The 22290-nt window shown below is 39.9% G+C and overlaps 18 non-coding genes across 18 annotated transcripts; all 18 read right to left on the bottom strand.

The window, feature by feature from the left end:
* Positions 1-12712: 12712 nt before the first annotated feature.
* On the bottom strand, positions 12713-12801 carry trnar-ucu (transfer RNA arginine (anticodon UCU)). The gene is given in 2 exon segments: positions 12713-12748; positions 12765-12801. It is a non-coding gene; the product is annotated as a tRNA-Arg (tRNA).
* A 142-nt stretch (positions 12802-12943) lies between these two features.
* Positions 12944-13017, bottom strand: trnat-ugu (transfer RNA threonine (anticodon UGU)). Its single transcript has one exon. It is a non-coding gene; the product is annotated as a tRNA-Thr (tRNA).
* Positions 13018-13821: 804 nt separating this feature from the next.
* trnar-ucu (transfer RNA arginine (anticodon UCU)) lies at positions 13822-13910 on the bottom strand. The gene is given in 2 exon segments: positions 13822-13857; positions 13874-13910. It is a non-coding gene; the product is annotated as a tRNA-Arg (tRNA).
* Positions 13911-14052: 142 nt separating this feature from the next.
* trnat-ugu (transfer RNA threonine (anticodon UGU)) lies at positions 14053-14126 on the bottom strand. Its single transcript has one exon. It is a non-coding gene; the product is annotated as a tRNA-Thr (tRNA).
* Positions 14127-14317: 191 nt separating this feature from the next.
* On the bottom strand, positions 14318-14391 carry trnat-ugu (transfer RNA threonine (anticodon UGU)). Its single transcript has one exon. It is a non-coding gene; the product is annotated as a tRNA-Thr (tRNA).
* Positions 14392-14931: 540 nt separating this feature from the next.
* Positions 14932-15020, bottom strand: trnar-ucu (transfer RNA arginine (anticodon UCU)). Its single transcript is given in 2 exon segments — positions 14932-14967; positions 14984-15020. It is a non-coding gene; the product is annotated as a tRNA-Arg (tRNA).
* A 142-nt stretch (positions 15021-15162) lies between these two features.
* On the bottom strand, positions 15163-15236 carry trnat-ugu (transfer RNA threonine (anticodon UGU)). Its single transcript has one exon. It is a non-coding gene; the product is annotated as a tRNA-Thr (tRNA).
* An 804-nt stretch (positions 15237-16040) lies between these two features.
* trnar-ucu (transfer RNA arginine (anticodon UCU)) lies at positions 16041-16129 on the bottom strand. Its single transcript is given in 2 exon segments — positions 16041-16076; positions 16093-16129. It is a non-coding gene; the product is annotated as a tRNA-Arg (tRNA).
* A 142-nt stretch (positions 16130-16271) lies between these two features.
* Positions 16272-16345, bottom strand: trnat-ugu (transfer RNA threonine (anticodon UGU)). Its single transcript has one exon. It is a non-coding gene; the product is annotated as a tRNA-Thr (tRNA).
* Positions 16346-16536: 191 nt separating this feature from the next.
* trnat-ugu (transfer RNA threonine (anticodon UGU)) lies at positions 16537-16610 on the bottom strand. The gene has a single exon. It is a non-coding gene; the product is annotated as a tRNA-Thr (tRNA).
* A 540-nt stretch (positions 16611-17150) lies between these two features.
* Positions 17151-17239, bottom strand: trnar-ucu (transfer RNA arginine (anticodon UCU)). Its single transcript is given in 2 exon segments — positions 17151-17186; positions 17203-17239. It is a non-coding gene; the product is annotated as a tRNA-Arg (tRNA).
* A 142-nt stretch (positions 17240-17381) lies between these two features.
* On the bottom strand, positions 17382-17455 carry trnat-ugu (transfer RNA threonine (anticodon UGU)). The gene has a single exon. It is a non-coding gene; the product is annotated as a tRNA-Thr (tRNA).
* An 805-nt stretch (positions 17456-18260) lies between these two features.
* Positions 18261-18349, bottom strand: trnar-ucu (transfer RNA arginine (anticodon UCU)). The gene is given in 2 exon segments: positions 18261-18296; positions 18313-18349. It is a non-coding gene; the product is annotated as a tRNA-Arg (tRNA).
* A 142-nt stretch (positions 18350-18491) lies between these two features.
* Positions 18492-18565, bottom strand: trnat-ugu (transfer RNA threonine (anticodon UGU)). Its single transcript has one exon. It is a non-coding gene; the product is annotated as a tRNA-Thr (tRNA).
* An 805-nt stretch (positions 18566-19370) lies between these two features.
* trnar-ucu (transfer RNA arginine (anticodon UCU)) lies at positions 19371-19459 on the bottom strand. Its single transcript is given in 2 exon segments — positions 19371-19406; positions 19423-19459. It is a non-coding gene; the product is annotated as a tRNA-Arg (tRNA).
* Positions 19460-19601: 142 nt separating this feature from the next.
* On the bottom strand, positions 19602-19675 carry trnat-ugu (transfer RNA threonine (anticodon UGU)). Its single transcript has one exon. It is a non-coding gene; the product is annotated as a tRNA-Thr (tRNA).
* Positions 19676-21698: 2023 nt separating this feature from the next.
* Positions 21699-21787, bottom strand: trnar-ucu (transfer RNA arginine (anticodon UCU)). The gene is given in 2 exon segments: positions 21699-21734; positions 21751-21787. It is a non-coding gene; the product is annotated as a tRNA-Arg (tRNA).
* Positions 21788-21929: 142 nt separating this feature from the next.
* Positions 21930-22003, bottom strand: trnat-ugu (transfer RNA threonine (anticodon UGU)). The gene has a single exon. It is a non-coding gene; the product is annotated as a tRNA-Thr (tRNA).
* Between the last annotated feature and the right edge of the window lie 287 nt (positions 22004-22290).

Below are 22290 nucleotides of genomic sequence, written 5' to 3'. Positions count from 1 at the left end.
GAGCATTCGATTATCCACAGGCTATGTGGAGAGGATTTTCTCCATATTGAAAAACAAGTGGAGTGTCTCAAGGAACGGATGCTCTGCTTATAAACTTGAACATCAACACACCACGTTTTGAATTTTACAAAACTGTACTTCATGAGAAACAAATCCTTGCTGCTGTGAGAAGTACTACTCATTAAAAAAAGTATAAGGTTCTGAGAAGAAAAGAATGAAAAGGTCAAAATATTTTTTTCTTTTTTGTACTTTAATCTCAGAAGTTTTCCATGTGAAAGAAGGCGGAGCCTATAAGCACACCTACCTATTACATAATCACCACAGACCAAAGGTTATGCAAAGATACTGCTCTGCTCTAGTTTGTGAAATCTGTCTTATGTCCTATGAATATATTATAGGCACATGAAAAGTTGCTTGTGATGTTTCTTGTTTGTTATTCATTTTGAATAAACAGATTTGCCTAATGAAAACATGCAAGTATAGACCTATACAGAGATGAATTTGTCAATTCTCAAACTGCTTTTCCTCTGTAAGGTCACAGGGATGCTGAAGTATATATAGTGTCTGAAGCTGCAAGTAGAGTAAAGACCCAAAAAAGCCGGGTGAGGCTGGGACTCGAACCAGGAGCGAGGCGACAGTGCTACCCACTAAGGCACCATGCTGCCCTGAACAAGTGTAGGTATCTGCAGGTTGGCGTAATGGGTGTGACAAAAGGTCCTAACATTTGGTCTTGAAAGCTGCCATTTAGGGTGTGGGTTAGGGTTAGAGCTTTGGTTCTGTTCCCAGCCAGCAATGACATGTGGGGCCCAGATGAGGCCTTCGTTTGCGGCAAATGTGGGCCCCATTATGGGCTTGCACCCGGGATCTACATTGGGGCAAGCCGTGGAAGCCCAGACATCCTAAAAGTGGGACCTGTAAGGGTACTGCATGGGTCTTAATTGGGCAACCCATTTGGGCCCCACCTGCCTAAAGGAGTTTAAAGTGGGCTTGCACCCGGGGGCCAGCCATGGATGCCCAGATGGGTTTTAAGTGGGACCTGTAAGGGACTTAGCTGGGTAATTCATGTCAGACCCAGATGGGCTTTAAAAGGGATCTATAAGGGTGTTATGTGGGATCTTAACTGGGCAATTCATGACAGACCCATTTGGGCCCCACCAACTTAAAGGGCGTTTAAAATGGGCTTGCACCCGGGATCCAGGTGTGGATGCCCATATGGGTTTAAAGTGGGACCTGTAAGGGTCTTATGTGGGTTAACTGGGTAATTCATGTCAGACCCATTTGGGCCCCACCTGCCTAAAGGGGTATAAAGTGGGCTTGCACCAGGATTCAACCGTGAATGCCCATATGGGCTTAAAGTGGGCTCTGTAAGGCACTTATGTGGGTCCTAACTGGGCATGCATGCAAGGCCTATCTAAGCCCAACCATGCCAAATGGTTTAAAGAAACAATCTAAGAAAAACGAAGAATTAATAAAAGTCCAAGATAAATACAAGACACTTGACAGTTTGAACTACAAGAAATGTATTGTTAAATTGAACAAAAATGATCTTACAAAAAAAATTTTTTTTTTAAATGTCAAAACGTATAAACAATTTTTTTTTTAAATCTCTCCAAAAAATACATTAATACAAAATTGTTACGTTGAACAACAAACAATCTTAAAAAGAAAGAAATCAATTATATATATTTAAAAACATCTCTACAAAAAATACATTAATACAAAATCCACTCATGGCGTCTGTGTGGTGGACACTCTCTCACTCTTTGGGCTCTTGCAGCCCTCTCCTCTCCACGGTCACGTGTGCCGGTAAACAACCAATTCTCCAGCGCCATTTCCATGTCTTTGTGGTTCACATTTTGAGTCATTGCATTACTCTTCAGTGCTGTAATGAAGGGTCAACAGGGAGTGGATCCATTTGCAGCCTTATTTGAGACAGCAGAATAACAGACAGGGATAAAGCAAAACCGTAAACAGGGACAGGCAATGGTCGAGGCAGGCAGCAAGGATCAGAGACGGGTCACAGGCAAGGATCAAGACAGGCGGCAAACAATCACAGTCAAGGGTAGTGTTGTCAAAAATATCGATATTTCGATATGTATCGATACTGGCATATCTGAAACGATACGATTCTCAGTTTTTACAGTATCGATACCAGCTGCGCTCTCCTCTCCGACCGAAAGCGAGCTGACACACACCGGCATATTCTCACTCAGCCCGGTTAACCTCTGAGCGCGGCGAACGCGCGTTCTGCTGGACTTTTTCCTCATGACAGTGCGTTAGTGTTAGTGTGTGATCGGTCTGAATTTCGCGCGGGATTGCACATAAATTAATTCTACTAATCCCCGCAGATTTCGTGCTCACATCTGAAGCGCACACACATAGCCTACCGTAATAAAGCCGCCTCTGACATGATACAAGTGCAAACATTTGCTTCTTTTTCCAGCTTATTATTGGTCAAGTACACTCAAAGAATTATCAGTGCACATCTGGAAGAGTATTAACGTAAACCCAGTCACAAACAGTTCAGGAAAAACGAGTAACAGGAACAGTGTTTAGGATCCATGCGTCCGTTAGCCTTAAAGGGACCGCAGTCATTTGTTATTCAAACTACAAAAAGACAAACGATCACACTGCTCTTGACTGATCAACTTGTGTAATTTTAATAGTTTCATCTGTACGCTATTGAGTTTTTTTTTACAAAGAACATTATCCAATGTTGTTTTAAATGTAATTACTATGCATTTTTTTAATTCAGTTTCTTATCTGAATGTTAGACCTTGGCCTACCTGAAAAAATAAAGCAGTCTATTTAATTTGTATCTTCTATTCTATTGCATTTATTTGTGCTATTGTTTGTAATCTGTTTATTTGTTCTTATTTTATTACTGTTTACTCGTCTTTTTAAATTCAATTTACCATTCGAAATCAAGCTTTCTTGTGCTGTGTGTAAGCGATTGCAACACAATTACCCCATTGTAAAAAAATACATTGAGATAGCAAAATTTTACATTGAGATAATTTTAATAGTAATTGATCAAGTGATCAATAATTGTTCAAATCAAAACAATGCCCAACCCTAAGGAACATGCTGGCCACATTAATTTTTAGTAAAAAAATAACAATGAATAATAACAAGTTCTGTTGTCATATTAAGCATCTTATCTTTTTTTTTTTTTTTTTTTTACTGTGGTATCGATTTAGTATCAATATATCGATATTTTAGTCTGGTATCATATCGAAGTCATAATTTTGGTATCGTGACAACACTAGTCCAGGGTACAGGTAAGGTTCAGGGCAGGCAGCAGAGGAACACAGATAACAAACAGTTAAGATAAAAAAGAATCAGTCCACAGGAAACCGCTCAGAAATGACAATCGTAGCAAATCAAGACGTCGCAAATGTGTGATGCATGTGTGTGTCTTAAATAGGGTGTGTGATGCAGTGCAGGTGTGAGTGTAATCAGTCCTAGGAATGAGGGCCCATGGGAATTGGAGTCCGAATGGTCGTGCCTCAGTATTCCGGTGATGGCTCCCTCCGGCGGTGTGGAGGATGAACCGGGGAAGCGCTATTCATTATAGGTGTGCGATACCGCCAGATTTGGTATCGATCCGATACCAAGTAAATACAGGGCCAGTATCGCCGATGCCGATACCAATACCAATACCGAAACTTTTTAATAATTAGGGTGATGCATCTTCAACCTAAATCTAAATTAATTTTCATGACTTTTAACTTGTTTTTATGATTTGCATGTTGGGTTATTAATCAGTACTACAAAAGCTTTTGTTCAGAAACAACTTTTGGTTACTTCTGTTTTATTTAAATAAACAAAGTTACAAAATGATTAATTCACAAATATAAAAAATTTAAAAACAAATTCTCTTTTCAAGTAGCATGTTAACAAAAAATTCCTCTTTAGTGCACTTCTTTTCAGGATTTTTTTTCTTAAATAAACAAAGTCACAAAGTTTTACTTCAATTTTATTTTAAATACCGTGGCTCAAGTGTCTTTACAAAATTCCTGAAGCCGACATCTTCCACTATGGAAAGAGGCTGCAGGTCCTTCACAATCATTTCTGATAGGCGCCTTGTAATATCCACTGCTCTTGGAGAATCAGCTATTGATAAAATAAAAAATAATAATAAATAATAAATAAGTCTGGTGCACATCTACGTGTAGTTTAAATATAGAAACTAGTATCCCTTTCACAGCTAACACAAAAAGGGTAATTATATTCAAGTATCAAATATGACCTACATTATATTCAGTATATTTGTTTCAGTTCCAGTAAATGTATTCATTTAAATAACACGCTTCAATGGAATTAATGTATTACTTCCAGGTCTTAGCATAATTCTTAAGTTGACTAAAGTAACAAATGACCAGTTATTAATTATTATTAACTAATGCTGAAGAAGATGACTAAAATATGTCTTTCATCATCACTCTTATCTACCTGGATATTCTCTGCCAAACTGAAATGCCTCTGGCAGTGCCTTCTGCCTCTGAGTCGCGGGTCTGTCAGGGCCAGGAGGTGGGGTAGGGGGATTTTTCTCCTCCTCTCTCCGTTTCTGCAGCTCTGCATTTTCTGGTCCGTAATTTTTAATGTGCTTGTACAAATTAGTTGTATTGCAACTGTATTTTAAAGACTTTCTACAAATGGTACATGTCGCTGTTGTCTCATTTTCGGCCTGAAAATACAGCTATACAACGCTTCTCTTTCTCTCTGCTGCCATTCTCCGCCTCTGACTGACTGCTAGAAAATTAAAATGCGCGGCTGAGCGGTGCGTGCGCCTGACTGCTGGTGGTAGCGCTAGTGGTGAGTCACGTGACGGTACAAAACAGGAGAGGGGGAGAAGAGCAGTGTCGGGCACGAGCAGCATTCTCTTCTTGGGAGCTTCCTCTGCTCTGTGACAGCAGCAGCATTTTTACAAACACGGCCAGCTCGCAAAACAAGAGAAACTGAAACTTAAGTATCGATATTTTCACGTTGGTATCGATCAATACCAACGTTGGTATCGATATTAGTATCGATCTGCCCACCTCTGCTATTCATGACAAGTGCACCTAAAAACAAAGGAGCATAAGTCAATTTAGCAATGCTCTTTTTTGCACCAACTTGCAACTCTTCAAATCATTCTGTCAAGTAAAACATTTCCACATGTTGTAAGCTATCAATGTTTACATTAAAAAAAATGTTTGCATTGGAATCTGCAGTGTTATTTTTCTGGCAAGATAATTCAACTTACCTCAGTTTGTGAATGTCTGATATGAAGTTCTCCTCGAAGTCACAGCAGCAGTGCTTTCCGTATGGACTGTTAACATTTTCAGCGAAACAAGGCCTTTGTATAAAGGCCCCTTATAGATGTCCTAAGAACTGCGTGACCAAATGTTACGACCCCTTTTTTGTCTAGGGGTTGGTCTGGGGAATTAACAAAGAAAATGAAAATGATTGATAATAAAATAAAAGGTAACACTTCAATCTCCGCTCCCAGAGTGACGGAATTCACACAAGTCTGCTTAATTGCAGGAAAAAGTAGGAATTTATTTACAAAAAAAAACAGTAAGTTTAACAGAGGACAATCTGGAAGCACTGGCTCAGGGGAGAGCAAGGCCTAAAATAACACACACACACACAAAAAGATCAACTAACTAAAGTTTGGAGCAGCTAACTTACCTCAATTACTCAAAAGAAAAGGGAAAAACAAACAAAATGCTTCCCTTAACTGCACCAAAAACAAGGATGAAATGATAGTCAAAGTAAAAGGCACTCTCCCTCTACGCATCCCTTTTAAGTTTACACCAATCTTTAACAAGAAACAAAATTAAGAAGGAAAAAGGTAAAATGCTTGACCACCACAGCACACTTAACCAACTCATCACAAGAAAACCTCAAGCTCTCAACCAACAATTGCACCCATGTTCACTCAGGAGCAGAAGAGAAGTGTGTTCCCTTGCAGCACACCTCCAAATGGCATTATAAGCTCCACTCTCAACCGCAAACACGGTTTGGCCACGGACCCCATGGACATCACTGTTCCGACCTTGAGACAGACGTGATAAGAGCGTGCAATGTTCTCACTCAAACCACAGCCAACCTGCTTCTGCTTCTGCTTTAAGAGGGAAATGCTGCCCATAACTGCTTGTCTAGGATATGTAATCCTCCGTAAGAATTCGTAATAGCATATTATTAGCGAAAAGGAGCTAGCAAATGATCCAGTGTGTATCTGTATTTGCACTCGTGAAATGATTACATTTCCAACGTGTTTTCGCTTCGGTGAGTAATGTAGCCAATCACAGACATGTTTGTAGATATCTACAACGCAGTTGGCCAATCACAGGTGTTGAACTTGAAATCCACTCACTGATCCAGTGTTTGTCCAGACGCTGAGTTCAGTTAACAAGCACGTGCAGACATCGTGAAAATAAGAGCTTCACTGTATACCAGCTTCACTGCGGAAATCTGTGAGATTGCGTTTATTGAAAGAGTGACAGCTTTTAGTGATTATAAAGGTCTGTCTGGGCAATATAATTATTATTTATTTTTTATTAATAGGTCCAGAACTTGAATAAAACTTTTGGACAAGCAGCCACATACACGCTTCAATACACTGACCCATCCACATATACAAGCGGGATTCACTAGAAAAATTTGATGACTGACAGTTATAATATTCATGTCGAAATCAGGCTCATAAAAATGTCAGGAAAACACGATTCCTGGGCTGCATGTAATTATCCATCGACCACTGAATCTGTGGTAAATTGTATGGACCACTATATATTGAGCCCAACCTTTAGTTTAAACTGATAATCGTTTGCTCTACTCACGTTTTCCTCTATTAACTGCAGTCACGCAGCAGCTCTTCTGCCACTCAGTCGTGAAAGTGACGTCGATGCATTCCCTCTATTAGGTGTTGTGTGGATAACAGGCAGTGGTGGAAAGAGTTCTGAAAATCTGTACTCAAGTACAAGTACTGGTACATTGGTAAAATATTACTCTATTACAAGTAACAGTACTAGTGTTTAATGAAATACTCAAGTAAAAGTACATTTAATAAAAAACATTTTTTTTAAAAACAACAACAACAACAAAAAACAGATTATTAGTTACTTGTAACCACTGATGTCACCGTCGCTTCTCCAGGCTGGGGCTTGATGTGTGTTTTCCTTTACCAAAAGTTAAATGCCAACAATCTATTAATCATTAATAATTGAAAAGATACAAAACAAGTGTTTTTCCCCCAAAAAATTCTCAAACAGATCTACTGTACCTTTTACAGCCAACACATCAGTGTTGGTGTATGAGCTACACCTTAATAGAAACACATGCTACTCTTGGTCCAAGGACATCTAACAACACAGGAGTGGAAGACAGATTGATTGGAAATAATTTACTTTTAAATTTGGAGATTGATTGGAAAGTTACATTTTTCATTTTCTGCACGACTAACAAAAATGACTGATGGATTGTTTTGACAAAAGATCTATGCAATATTTGTTCTTTGGTGACTAACATGTATTAAGTTACCATTACTCAATCTCAACATGCTTGATTAGCCTACATGTAGAGTTACTACAAGTTACTAAAGATTGTACAGTAAGTAATTACAAAACTCAATAGGCCTACATAGTTACTTTGCGCCTCTGCCGCAGTGCCCATGTGTTCCCAGTTTAAACCCAACTTCGCACATAAATATGCCATGCAGGACCCATTTCCAGATCAAACCCAGCCGGCCATCCCCACTCGGCCCATAAATATGTCATGCAAGAACCATATATGTGTTCCTAGTTCAAACCCATGCCCACTTGGCCCATAAATACGCGTTGATATCTGCTTGATGAGAAGCGTACGTGATGACGGTCTTAGTAAAATCGGGTTCTTTAAGATAGTTTAAACCTCCGAGAGGTTTTTGCGTCATTCCTAAAATGATGGCGAGTCTCCCCCGGAAACTCATTGAAATGTTGGGTTTCGCAACCAGATAGACCTTGTTTTTTAATTCGTCTTGATGCAATACGGCCGAGGGTGTGAGATGCTGGTTTATAGCACGGAGGATCGCTTGAATATTTACGTAGTAACTGCCGTTTATGTTCAATTTTGTAATTCTAGAAATAACAATATTTGAGGGGTTGCCATCCGGAGGTTCCGGGGCCTTATGTAGAATGAAATGACCATCTTCGTCATTAAAGACTTACCAACTTCTAGGATATTTGATTTCGGCAAGTTCGACTTCCCATTCTCCTTTCAAGTTTATGGCTTTAGCCAACCTGGTTGTATAGCTGGCTATACGATTTTCAGGATAAACCGACGCCGACGCATTGCACGGCAAGGTGACGTAGAACCCGTGATCATCCATGACGATCCTTCGTCCCGTATGGGGTCGCCCCGTTAACAACGCTTCGTTTTAAGGAGATTGCAAGTCCAGCAGAGTTTTTTTAATCTATATAACTATTAAATTTTGAAGGCCATCCAAGCCATTTCACTAGAACAAGAGTAGATTTCCCTTGTTTTTTCTGACCTAAAATCTTTTCCACTTTAAAAGATTTGTTTTTACTCACATTTATTTTTTGTAGCTCTTTTTCATAAAAACCCCCGCCGATGACGTCACCGTCATAATCCGTGAGTCTGTAGACCGGGGGTTCCCGCGGAATACGAGAGGCCACGGTGAAAAATTCTTCCGTGTAGTTCTGCTCGTAACCTTTGGCGAACGGACCTCTGACTTTAGAAATCCTAACGAATTAAATAGGGGTTTAATCCCGGTCTTCTTTATATCATCATACAAGTTTTGAAACACTTGATCCTCATTTACTTTGTCCACGTCCACGGGTCTCATTCTGATACTCCGACGATAACTCGTGTTGTACCCCTGAATAATGTCTTGTAAAGCATCTACGTATCTGCGGGAATTTGTAGCCGTTAAAAATCTCCATATGCGACTTTTTAACGTTCTATTAAACCGTTCCACAACGCTGGCTTTCAAATCCGTGGCGGTAGCAAAGTGATTGATGTCATGCTTTTTCATCATATCTTGAAAATGCTTGTTAAAAAACTCCTTTCCCTGATCCGTCTGCAGTTTCTGAGGTACACGACCCTCATCGAGTATAGACTTGAAAGCTTTAGTAACCTCAATTCCGCTCTTATTTTTCAACACTCGAACCCACGAGTACTTACTAAATACGTCTATACACGTCAGCAGAAATGTATTACCGTCATTATCCTTGGCGTAGGCGGTCATATCGCCAAGATCAGCCTGGAACTGCGTATCGACCCCGTACACAACCACTCTATTTCGTTTGTATTTTATAGGAGCTGAAATAAAACTTCTGAAACCTCTTTATCGCTTAGACGAACCCCGCTATCTTTTAAGACGGCGTCTTTTAATCGCTTTTTACCCCCTAAAGAACCGGGGTTGGCAGGTGTATAATAAGTCTTTTTCATGAGCTCCGACATGATGTCGTTTCAGCCGCTGCAAAAAGAATAATGCGTACAATGATTTTGAATCAATCTTATATTAAAAAAGTTACAAAATACAAAAGTAAGTAAAAAATGGATACAATGAAATTACGGGGCACGTAATCCATGTTCGATAGTAGTACTGGAAAGGTTGGACTGTATTTAGCATTCTTCAATGGAGTGTCGGTAAAAACACAATGGACTTGATCAGTTTAAGCAAAGGAGGTTTAATTGTTGGCAGTCTATGGATGGACACAGCACAGTAGTTCACAGGCTTTACAGCTTTATAGCATGAATGGATGCATACATACGTGTGTGGTCTACAAAGAGAAAGGAATAAAGATATATATTAACAATGTGTCTTGAGTATCATTTCTCAAACATTCTCTCACTACATTGTTTCCAACATAAATCTCTCAATTAACACAATTCTCAAGTTATTAGAATTAAATAAAGGAATCAATAGCCAACAATATCCAAGCAGTAAAATTTTAAACCAACACCGCCACCTAGTGGTCATAAACGGTAAAATACACACAAAACCGAAACTAGTAATGACGAGATTTAACTGAAAGCACGTAATTAGAGACATCGCGTTCATTAACTTGCAAAGCAAGTGCCTCAACTGTTAAAGTTATGATCACACACATGCATACAAACCACACACTGATTACAATATAATACGGTATAATACAGTATAATACTGATTATATATAATACGAATTGCAAGTTATTATTAGACCCAGTCAGCACATTCACGTGCGATTGACAGCACGCGATAAACTGCGTTTTATCTCTGGTAAATATTCATCACTCAAATGTCAGGATGACGTCGTATAAAGGCTTTATAAACTCCTTAACCGGCATAGCATTCACTTGGTAAACAGTCAACTTACATTTATTTATTGACGCACACTTTGCACACACAGTCCCACTCGCACCTTCTGCTCTCTCGGCTGATGACGACTGACCAAAAGCAGTGCATGCACATTGAACTCGGACTTTCTAACACAGTCGCCCCCAAATTTGGTTACAAATTTGCTCCTCTGAAAGGCCGACATCATATGATCCACCATTAGTCACTAGTGTGGGTGTCATCTCCTTCATCTCGGATCTCTGGCATAACAATCAGGCGAGCGATGGGTCTTTTGTAGACTTTGTCCTTTATCTGTACCTCTGCCGTCCGGACTCGATTATCAGCGCCAGGGAAGACATTTACTACTCTCCCGATCTGCCAGAATGAACGGGGTAGCTGGGGGTCAACAAGCATTACAACTGTCCCAGGTTTGATGTTTGCAGATGGATTCTGCCACTTTCCTCTGGCCTGCATTTCAGGCAAGTACACAGCAAAAACTCCAGTGTTAAATTAACTCTCCTCGGAGTTTATTTGGCTCCACACTCAAGAGTGTTAAAAGTAAATCTGAAGAAGTGTTAAAGGTAATGAGATAATTAAGAGATTAATTAAGTGATGATTGGCCATTAGTGAAGACACCTGATCACTGACACCTGATCACCTGATCACTGTGAAGACACAAGCAGAATCACTATTTAGGAAAGAGTCACCATTTTTGGTGTCACCATTATGGAGATCAGTGTTTGCTTTAGTTGGGCTCTTGACTTTATAACATTATTCTTTGCTTGGCTCCTTTAAAGCAGCCATACAAGTGCAGAGAAAATGTGACCAAGTGTTGATGGTTATGTTTAGACATAACCCTCATGAGCTGAATCACTGGTGTCATTTAGAGCCCAATCTTTGAGTTAGGTTTACTCTATTAATTACAACAGCTCTATGATTCTATGACATAAGATCTGGTGTTTACAATATAATCAGAGGGATTTTTTCAAGTTATTCTGTTCTCAAAAAAAAGGTTTGAATCTCTCTGTCATTCAGCCACACAGACATCAATAATCAGCGTATGAATCTCAGCAATGGTGGCCATCAAAAGGCTTTTGCAGTGCATTCTGGGTGCACCAAGCAAAACTCGCCCATGGCTCCCAGCATGCATTGCAGCATGCATAAATTATAGGATGAACTGAATTAGTGATTTCTTTCTGAGATGCTGGTTGTCACCATTGTTGAGATTCATACACTGATTATTGATGTCTGTGAGTGTGTAACGCAACAAAGTAGTTTGAAATATTTTTTGTGCAGAATCTCACCCTAATATCTTCACATAGCTGTTGTAATCAATAATATAAAATCAACACATGCCCCATATAGCTAGAAATTTGTCTCAGAATGATATTAGTTGAACCAGTCATTAAATGATGATGATTATGTTAATCATAACATCACTAACTTCTGAACATATGTTCTCTGTGCTTTCTTTGCTGAAATGTTTGTTCCAAACACACAGTTAAAGCAGCCAGAAAAAATAACTAATGTTAGAAAGCCAAGAGTCAAGAGCCCAACTAAAGCAAACACTAATCTCCATAATGGTGACTTAAAAATGGTGACTCTTTCCTTCAGTGATTCTGCTTGTTATCATCAGGTGTCATCACTAATGGCCAATCATCACTTAATTAATCTCTTAATTATCTCATTACCTTTAACACTTCTTCAGAGTTACTTTTAACACTCTCTAGTGTGGAGCCAAATAAACTCTGAGGAGACTTAATTTAACACTGGAGTTTTTGCTGTGTAGCAAATCTTGAAAACAGCTGATTATCTCATGAAAGTTTTCCCTTTGAGCCTTTATTCACAACCTAGAAGTCCAGAAGGTGTGTCCTGTAGAGACTTTTACATCTGAAAAGTTTGGATGAATACTAGTAGAAGCCACACATTTTAGGCACTGCTGGGATTTGAACCCAGGATCTCCTGTTTACTCCTGTTTAAAGCTGAAAAGTGTGCAGGCTTCTATTGAGGAATAAGGGAATGTCTCAAATCATTTCATTTTGGTTAAAATCTCTCAATACTCGTGTCTCAAATGTGTTGTGAACCTCCATTTGCAATAAATCTAAACTCTGTTTAAGCTAGCAGAAATGGAAGTCATTTCTTGCTATGTAGGTGGCCATCAATTGGCAGTAGCAGTTTTTGGCCTAAACCAGTGTTTTTCAAACCATTCTTGTTATATTCCTTTTTAAAAAATGGGGACTTGACGTGAGCTAATTAGTAGAGTATTCTGAAATCTGAGCTGGGTGTGTCCAACAGGGGAAATAAGACGAAGAGGAAAGGTAGGCTTCTGAAATACTTCATGTCCCAAAGGTTTAAGCATATGCTTGTCCAACACAAAGAAATCCGAGCAAAAGTTTTTATGGATGACTCTGGTGGGACTCGAACCCACAGCCTTTGAATACCTCCATCCACAACCTAGAAGTCCAATGCGCTATCCATCGCGATACAGAGCCACAAGAACACACTTTCCAAGGCAATATGCCTTGTCCAGCACTTCTTAGCTTTCCAGTTCTTCCTTGCTGATACACACTGTTCAGCATGTAAAGACTTTCAAATGTGAAAAGTTTAAAAGTGCTCCCACATATCCTGTGGCATAGGCACTGCTGGGATTTGAACCCAGGATCTCCTGTTTACAAGACAGGCGCTTTGACCAACTAAGCCACAGCGCCAGCTGTAATACAAAGCATTTTGTTGGTATATAAAGCCTTAAAGAGGTAGCACATCTTGAAAACAGCTGATTACCTCATGAAAGTTTTCCCTTTGAGCCTTTATTCACAACCTAGAAGTCCAGAAGGTGTGTCCTGCAGAGACTTTTACATCTGAAAATTTTGGATGACTATAGTAGAAGCCACACATATTACTCACTGCTGGGATTCGAACCCAGGATCTCCTGTTTACTAGACAGGCATTTTAACAAACTAAGCCACAGCGCCAGGTACTTACCCTGGTTTGATACTTTTGTATTCAAAGTCTAAAAGAGGTAGCATGTCAGGAAAAGAGCTGATTAAGTCATGATTAGGATCCTTTGAAGTTAGAGGATTATTTCCAAAAGCTGAAAAGTGTGCAGGCTTCTATTGAGGAATAAGGGAATGTCTCAAATCATTTCATTTTGGTTAAAATCTCTCAATACTCGTGTCTCAAATGTGTTGTGAACCCCCATTTGCAATAAATCTAAACTCTGTTTAAGCTAGCAGAAATGGAAGTCATTTCTTGCTAGGTAGGTGGCCATCAATTGGCAGTAGCAGTTTTTGGCCTAAACCAGTGTTTTTCAAACCATTCTTGTTATATTCTTTTTTTAAAAATGGGGACTTGACGTGAGCTAATTAGTAGAGTATTCTGAAATCTGAGCTGCGTGTGTCCAACAGGGGAAATAAGACGAAGAGGAAAGGTAGGCTTCTGAAATACTTCATGTCCCAAAGATTTAAGCATATGCTTGTCCAACACAAAGATATCTGAGCAAAAGGTTTTATGGATGACTCTGGTGGGACTCGAACCCACAGCCTTTGAATACCTCCATTCACAACCTAGAAGTCCAATGCGCTATCCATCGCGATACAGAGCCACAAGAACACACTTTCCAAGGCACTATGCCTTGTCCAGCACTTCTTAGCTTTCCAGTTCTTCCTTGCTGATACACACTGTTCAGCATGTAAAGACTTTCAAATGTGAAAAGTTTAAAAGTGCTCCCACATATCCTGTGGCATAGGCACTGCTGGGATTTGAACCCAGGATCTCCTGTTTACAAGACAGGCGCTTTGACCAACTAAGCCACAGCGCCAGCTGTAACACAAAGCATTTTGTTGGTATATAAAGCCTTAAAGAGGTAGCACATCTTGAAAACAGCTGATTACCTCATGAAAGTTTTCCCTTTGAGCCTTTATTCACAACCTAGAAGTCCAGAAGGTGTGTCCTGTAGAGACTTTTACATCTGAAAAGTTTGGATGAATACTAGTAGAAGCCACACATTTTAGGCACTGCTGGGATTCGAACCCAGGATCTCCTGTTTACAAGACAGGCGCTTTAACCAACTAAGCCACAGCGCCAGGTACTTGCTTTGGTTTGATACTTTTGTATTCAAAGTCTAAAAGAGGTAGCATGTCAGGAAAAGAGCTGATTAAGTCATGATTAGGTTCCTTTGAAGTTAGAGGATTATTTCCAAAAGCTGAAAAGTGTGCAGGCTTCTATTGAGGAATAAGGGAATGTCTCAAATCATTTCATTTTGGTTAAAATCTCTCAATACTCGTGTCTCAAATGTGTTGTGAACCTCCATTTGCAATAAATCTAAACTCTGTTTAAGCTAGCAGAAATGGAAGTCATTTCTTGCTAGGTAGGTGGCCATCAATTGGCAGTAGCAGTTTTTGGCCTAAACCAGTGTTTTTCAAACCATTCTTGTTATATTCCTTTTTAAAAAATGGGGACTTGACGTGAGCTAATTAGTAGAGTATTCTGAAATCTGAGCTGGGTGTGTCCAACAGGGGAAATAAGACGAAGAGGAAAGGTAGGCTTCTGAAATACTTCATGTCCCAAAGGTTTAAGCATATGCTTGTCCAACACAAAGAAATCCGAGCAAAAGTTTTTATGGATGACTCTGGTGGGACTCGAACCCACAGCCTTTGAATACCTCCATCCACAACCTAGAAGTCCAATGCGCTATCCATCGCGATACAGAGCCACAAGAACACACTTTCCAAGGCAATATGCCTTGTCCAGCACTTCTTAGCTTTCCAGTTCTTCCTTGCTGATACACACTGTTCAGCATGTAAAGACTTTCAAATGTGAAAAGTTTAAAAGTGCTCCCACATATCCTGTGGCATAGGCACTGCTGGGATTTGAACCCAGGATCTCCTGTTTACAAGACAGGCGCTTTGACCAACTAAGCCACAGCGCCAGCTGTAATACAAAGCATTTTGTTGGTATATAAAGCCTTAAAGAGGTAGCACATCTTGAAAACAGCTGATTACCTCATGAAAGTTTTCCCTTTGAGCCTTTATTCACAACCTAGAAGTCCAGAAGGTGTGTCCTACAGAGACTTTTACATCTGAAAATTTTGGATGACTATAGTAGAAGCCACACATATTACTCACTGCTGGGATTCGAACCCAGGATCTCCTGTTTACTAGACAGGCATTTTAACAAACTAAGCCACAGCGCCAGGTACTTACCCTGGTTTGATACTTTTGTATTCAAAGTCTAAAAGAGGTAGCATGTCAGGAAAAGAGCGGATTAAGTCATGATTAGGATCCTTTGAAGTTAGAGGATTATTTCCAAAAGCTGAAAAGTGTGCAGGCTTCTATTGAGGAATAAGGGAATGTCTCAAATCATTTCATTTTGGTTAAAATCTCTCAATACTCGTGTCTCAAATGTGTTGTGAACCCCCATTTGCAATAAATCTAAACTCTGTTTAAGCTAGCAGAAATGGAAGTCATTTCTTGCTAGGTAGGTGGCCATCAATTGGCAGTAGCAGTTTTTGGCCTAAACCAGTGTTTTTCAAACCATTCTTGTTATATTCCTTTTTAAAAAATGGGGACTTGAAGTGAGCTAATTAGTAGAGTATTCTGAAATCTGAGCTGGGTGTGTCCAACAGGGGAAATAAGACGAAGAGGAAAGGTAGGCTTCTGAAATACTTCATGTCCCAAAGGTTTAAGCATATGCTTGTCCAACACAAAGAAATCCGAGCAAAAGTTTTTATGGATGACTCTGGTGGGACTCGAACCCACAGCCTTTGAATACCTCCATCCACAACCTAGAAGTCCAATGCGCTATCCATCGCGATACAGAGCCACAAGAACACGCTTTCCAAGGCACTATGCCTTGTCCAGCACTTCTTAGCTTTCCAGTTCTTCCTTGCTGATACACACTGTTCAGCATGTAAAGACTTTCAAATGTGAAAAGTTTAAAAGTGCTCCCACATATCCTGTGGCATAGGCACTGCTGGGATTTGAACCCAGGATCTCCTGTTTACAAGACAGGCGCTTTGACCAACTAAGCCACAGCGCCAGCTGTAACACAAAGCATTTTGTTGGTATATAAAGCCTTAAAGAGGTAGCACATCTTGAAAACAGCTGATTACCTCATGAAAGTTTTCCCTTTGAGCCTTTATTTACAACCTAGAAGTCCAGAAGGTGTGTCCTGTAGAGACTTTTACATCTGAAAAGTTTGGATGAACACTAGTAGAAGCCACACATTTTAGGCACTGCTGGGATTCGAACCCAGGATCTCCTGTTTACAAGACAGGCGCTTTAACCAACTAAGCCACAGCGCCAGGTACTTGCTTTGGTTTGATACTTTTGTATTCAAAGTCTAAAAGAGGTAGCATGTCAGGAAAAGAGCTGATTAAGTCATGATTAGGTTCCTTTGAAGTTAGAGGATTATTTCCAAAAGCTGAAAAGTGTGCAGGCTTCTATTGAGGAATAAGGGAATGTCTCAAATCATTTCATTTTGGTTAAAATCTCTCAATACTCGTGTCTCAAATGTGTTGTGAACCTCCATTTGCAATAAATCTAAACTCTGTTTAAGCTAGCAGAAATGGAAGTCATTTCTTGCTAGGTAGGTGGCCATCAATTGGCAGTAGCAGTTTTTGGCCTAAACCAGTGTTTTTCAAACCATTCTTGTTATATTCCTTTTTAAAAAATGGGGACTTGACGTGAGCTAATTAGTAGAGTATTCTGAAATCTGAGCTGGGTGTGTCCAACAGGGGAAATAAGACGAAGAGGAAAGGTAGGCTTCTGAAATACTTCATGTCCCAAAGGTTTAAGCATATGCTTGTCCAACACAAAGAAATCCGAGCAAAAGTTTTTATGGATGACTCTGGTGGGACTCGAACCCACAGCCTTTGAATACCTCCATCCACAACCTAGAAGTCCAATGCGCTATCCATCGCGATACAGAGCCACAAGAACACACTTTCCAAGGCAATATGCCTTGTCCAGCACTTCTTAGCTTTCCAGTTCTTCCTTGCTGATACACACTGTTCAGCATGTAAAGACTTTCAAATGTGAAAAGTTTAAAAGTGCTCCCACATATCCTGTGGCATAGGCACTGCTGGGATTTGAACCCAGGATCTCCTGTTTACAAGACAGGCGCTTTGACCAACTAAGCCACAGCGCCAGCTGTAATACAAAGCATTTTGTTGGTATATAAAGCCTTAAAGAGGTAGCACATCTTGAAAACAGCTGATTACCTCATGAAAGTTTTCCCTTTGAGCCTTTATTCACAACCTAGAAGTCCAGAAGGTGTGTCCTGCAGAGACTTTTACATCTGAAAATTTTGGATGACTATAGTAGAAGCCACACATATTACTCACTGCTGGGATTCGAACCCAGGATCTCCTGTTTACTAGACAGGCATTTTAACAAACTAAGCCACAGCGCCAGGTACTTACCCTGGTTTGATACTTTTGTATTCAAAGTCTAAAAGAGGTAGCATGTCAGGAAAAGAGCTGATTAAGTCATGATTAGGATCCTTTGAAGTTAGAGGATTATTTCCAAAAGCTGAAAAGTGTGCAGGCTTCTATTGAGGAATAAGGGAATGTCTCAAATCATTTCAATTTGGTTAAAATCTCTCAATACTCGTGTCTCAAATGTGTTGTGAACCCCCATTTGCAATAAATCTAAACTCTGTTTAAGCTAGCAGAAATGGAAGTAATTTCTTGCTAGGTAGGTGGCCATCAATTGGCAGTAGCAGTTTTTGGCCTAAACCAGTGTTTTTCAAACCATTCTTGTTATATTCCTTTTTTAAAAAATGGGGACTTGACGTGAGCTAATTAGTAGAGTATTCTGAAATCTGAGCTGGGTGTGTCCAACAGGGGAAATAAGACGAAGAGGAAAGGTAGGCTTCTGAAATACTTCATGTCCCAAAGGTTTAAGCATATGCTTGTCCAACACAAAGAAATCCGAGCAAAAGTTTTTATGGATGACTCTGGTGGGACTCGAACCCACAGCCTTTGAATACCTCCATCCACAACCTAGAAGTCCAATGCGCTATCCATCGCGATACAGAGCCACAAGAACACACTTTCCAAGGCAATATGCCTTGTCCAGCACTTCTTAGCTTTCCAGTTCTTCCTTGCTGATACACACTGTTCAGCATGTAAAGACTTTCAAATGTGAAAAGTTTAAAAGTGCTCCCACATATCCTGTGGCATAGGCACTGCTGGGATTTGAACCCAGGATCTCCTGTTTACAAGACAGGCGCTTTGACCAACTAAGCCACAGCGCCAGCTGTAATACAAAGCATTTTGTTGGTATATAAAGCCTTAAAGAGGTAGCACATCTTGAAAACAGCTGATTACCTCATGAAAGTTTTCCCTTTGAGCCTTTATTCACAACCTAGAAGTCCAGAAGGTGTGTCCTGCAGAGACTTTTACATCTGAAAATTTTGGATGACTATAGTAGAAGCCACACATATTACTCACTGCTGGGATTCGAACCCAGGATCTCCTGTTTACTAGACAGGCATTTTAACAAACTAAGCCACAGCGCCAGGTACTTACCCTGGTTTGATACTTTTGTATTCAAAGTCTAAAAGAGGTAGCATGTCAGGAAAAGAGCTGATTAAGTCATGATTAGGATCCTTTGAAGTTAGAGGATTATTTCCAAAAGCTGAAAAGTGTGCAGGCTTCTATTGAGGAATAAGGGAATGTCTCAAATCATTTCAATTTGGTTAAAATCTCTCAATACTCGTGTCTCAAATGTGTTGTGAACCCCCATTTGCAATAAATCTAAACTCTGTTTAAGCTAGCAGAAATGGAAGTAATTTCTTGCTAGGTAGGTGGCCATCAATTGGCAGTAGCAGTTTTTGGCCTAAACCAGTGTTTTTCAAACCATTCTTGTTATATTCCTTTTTTAAAAAATGGGGACTTGACGTGAGCTAATTAGTAGAGTATTCTGAAATCTGAGCTGGGTGTGTCCAACAGGGGAAATAAGACGAAGAGGAAAGGTAGGCTTCTGAAATACTTCATGTCCCAAAGGTTTAAGCATATGCTTGTCCAACACAAAGAAATCCGAGCAAAAGATTTTATGGATGACTCTGGTGGGACTCGAACCCACAGCCTTTGAATACCTCCATCCACAACCTAGAAGTCCAATGCGCTATCCATCGCGATACAGAGCCACAAGAACACACTTTCCAAGGCAATATGCCTTGTCCAGCACTTCTTAGCTTTCCAGTTCTTCCTTGCTGATACACACTGTTCAGCATGTAAAGACTTTCAAATGTGAAAAGTTTAAAAGTGCTCCCACATATCCTGTGGCATAGGCAGTGCTGGGATTTGAACCCAGGATCTCCTGTTTACAAGACAGGCGCTTTGACCAACTAAGCCACAGCGCCAGCTGTAATACAAAGCATTTTGTTGGTATATAAAGCCTTAAACAGGTAGCACATCTTGAAAACAGCTGATTACCTCATGAAAGTTTTCCCTTTGAGCCTTTATTCACAACCTAGAAGTCCAGAAGGTGTGTCCTGCAGAGACTTTTACATCTGAAAATTTTGGATGACTATAGTAGAAGCCACACATATTACTCACTGCTGGGATTCGAACACAGGATCTCCTGTTTACTAGACAGGCATTTTAACAAACTAAGCCACAGCGCCAGGTACTTACCCTGGTTTGATACTTTTGTATTCAAAGTCTAAGGGTGCTTTCACACCTACCTTGTTTGGTCCGGATTTTCGGACTTTTCAGTTTGGTACGAACCAAAATTACAGGTGTGAAACCTCCCTCGGACCATGGTCCGGACCAAACAGACGAAATTTGGTCCGACGAAAAGAGGTAGTCTCGGTCCGGACCAAACTGAACAAAGGTTCGGTTCGTTTCTTGTGTGAAATCATTTTCTGTATAGTTCGGACTTTCAGACCATTTATAGGAAGTTCTGGTGTAGGATTAGTGAAAAAACACAGATTAAACTCACAGCACATGCAGTGATGGAGCGCGCAGCATTATAAACTGAACCGCTTGTTCATGTCAGCTCGCGTGAACGGCGTGCTCTGCTTGTGAATATATATATATATATATATATATATATATATATATATATATATATATATATATATATATATATATATATATATATATATATATATATATATAACGTTCTAATGTCTGTGAGACAAGTATATGCTGAGTTTCGGTTTATTTATGAGACCTCTCCAGTTCATGTGCAACGCAAATGATCACTCCGTCACGGGATGTCTGCTATATTATTTATTTAAGCTTATTTATTAAATTCAGGCAAATGATGAAACATTTATTAAAACTAAGATACAAAATACAAAGCTTTCTACAAAACAAATCTTAATGAAGTGGTCAAAATTATTTCTGACTCGATGTCTTTGACATATATTGCACATCTGTGCACGTTTCATAATCAATATAGCCTAGATGAAATTTAAAAATAACATTATAATATTTAAACATAAGTATAAAATAAAACACATTGTTTGGCTAAAAAGCCTATCTTCTAGGAGCTCCTCCTTTCCTGTCGGCGCCGATAAAATGTTTGCACAACGAGGACGTTCATTTGGTGGATTTGCCTCGAGTATAGTTGGTGCTGCAGATAGTAGTGCCATAATATTAACAGTATTGCCAACGATATGCGTCTGTTCATTCATTCTTGTCAAAGTTAGCCGCTGAATTGACAACACACTGACGTCAGACGCACGTCCGCTAACAAACCAATCAATGTTAAGATGCAGCCCACATAGGTGATGACGACAGGACGCCAGTGCGTCATGTAAAGTTCTTTGGTGCGCTGACATAACTGCAATGTGAAAGCAAACCAAAAAGAACCAAATGTCCAAACACAAACTTTGGTTCGGACCTTGGTGCGGACTTTCAGGTGTGAAAACGCCCTAAAAGAGGTAGCATGTCAGGAAAAGAGCTGATTAAGTCATGATTAGGATCCTTTGAAGTTAGAGGATTATTTCCAAAAGCTGCAAAGTGTGCAGGCTTCTATTGAGGAATAAGGGAATGTCTCAAATCATTTCATTTTGGTTAAAATCTCTCAATACTCGTGTCTCAAATGTGTTGTGAACCCCCATTTGCAATAAATCTAAACTCTGTTTAAGCTAGCAGAAATGGAAGTCATTTCTTGCTAGGTAGGTGGCCATCAATTGGCAGTAGCAGTTTTTGGCCTAAACCAGTGTTTTTCAAACCATTCTTGTTATATTCTTTTTTTAAAAATGGGGACTTGACGTGAGCTAATTAGTAGAGTATTCTGAAATCTGAGCTGCGTGTGTCCAACAGGGGAAATAAGACGAAGAGGAAAGGTAGGCTTCTGAAATACTTCATGTCCCAAAGATTTAAGCATATGCTTGTCCAACACAAAGATATCTGAGCAAAAGGTTTTATGGATGACTCTGGTGGGACTCGAACCCACAGCCTTTGAATACCTCCATTCACAACCTAGAAGTCCAATGCGCTATCCATTGCGCCACAGAGCCACAAGAATGCACTTTCCAAGGCACTATGCCTTGTCCAGCACTTCTTAGCTTCCCAGTTCTTCCTTGCTGATACACACTGTTCAGCATGTAAAGACTTTCAAATGTGAAAAGTTTAAAAGTGCTCCCACATATCTTGTGGCATAGGCACTGCTGGGATTTGAACCCAGGATCTCCTGTTTACAAGACAGGCGCTTTGACCAACTAAGCCACAGCGCCAGCTGTAATACAAAGAATTTTGTTGGTATATAAAGCCTTAAAGAGGTAGCACATCTTGAAAATAGCTGATTACCTCATGAAAGTTTTCCCTTTGAGCCTTTATTCACAACCTAGAAGTCCAGAAGGTGTGTCCTGCAGAGACTTTTACATCTGAAAATTTTGGATGACTATAGTAGAAGCCACACATATTACTCACAGCTGGGATTCAAACCCAGGATCTCCTGTTTACTAGACAGGCATTTTAACAAACTAAGCCACAGCGCCAGGTACTTACCCTGGTTTGATAC

Source organism: Pseudorasbora parva, chromosome 8 (genome assembly GCF_024679245.1).
Source record: "Pseudorasbora parva isolate DD20220531a chromosome 8, ASM2467924v1, whole genome shotgun sequence".
Taxonomy (NCBI): domain Eukaryota; kingdom Metazoa; phylum Chordata; class Actinopteri; order Cypriniformes; family Gobionidae; genus Pseudorasbora; species Pseudorasbora parva.
This window is presented reverse-complemented; position numbering and strand designations above follow the sequence as displayed.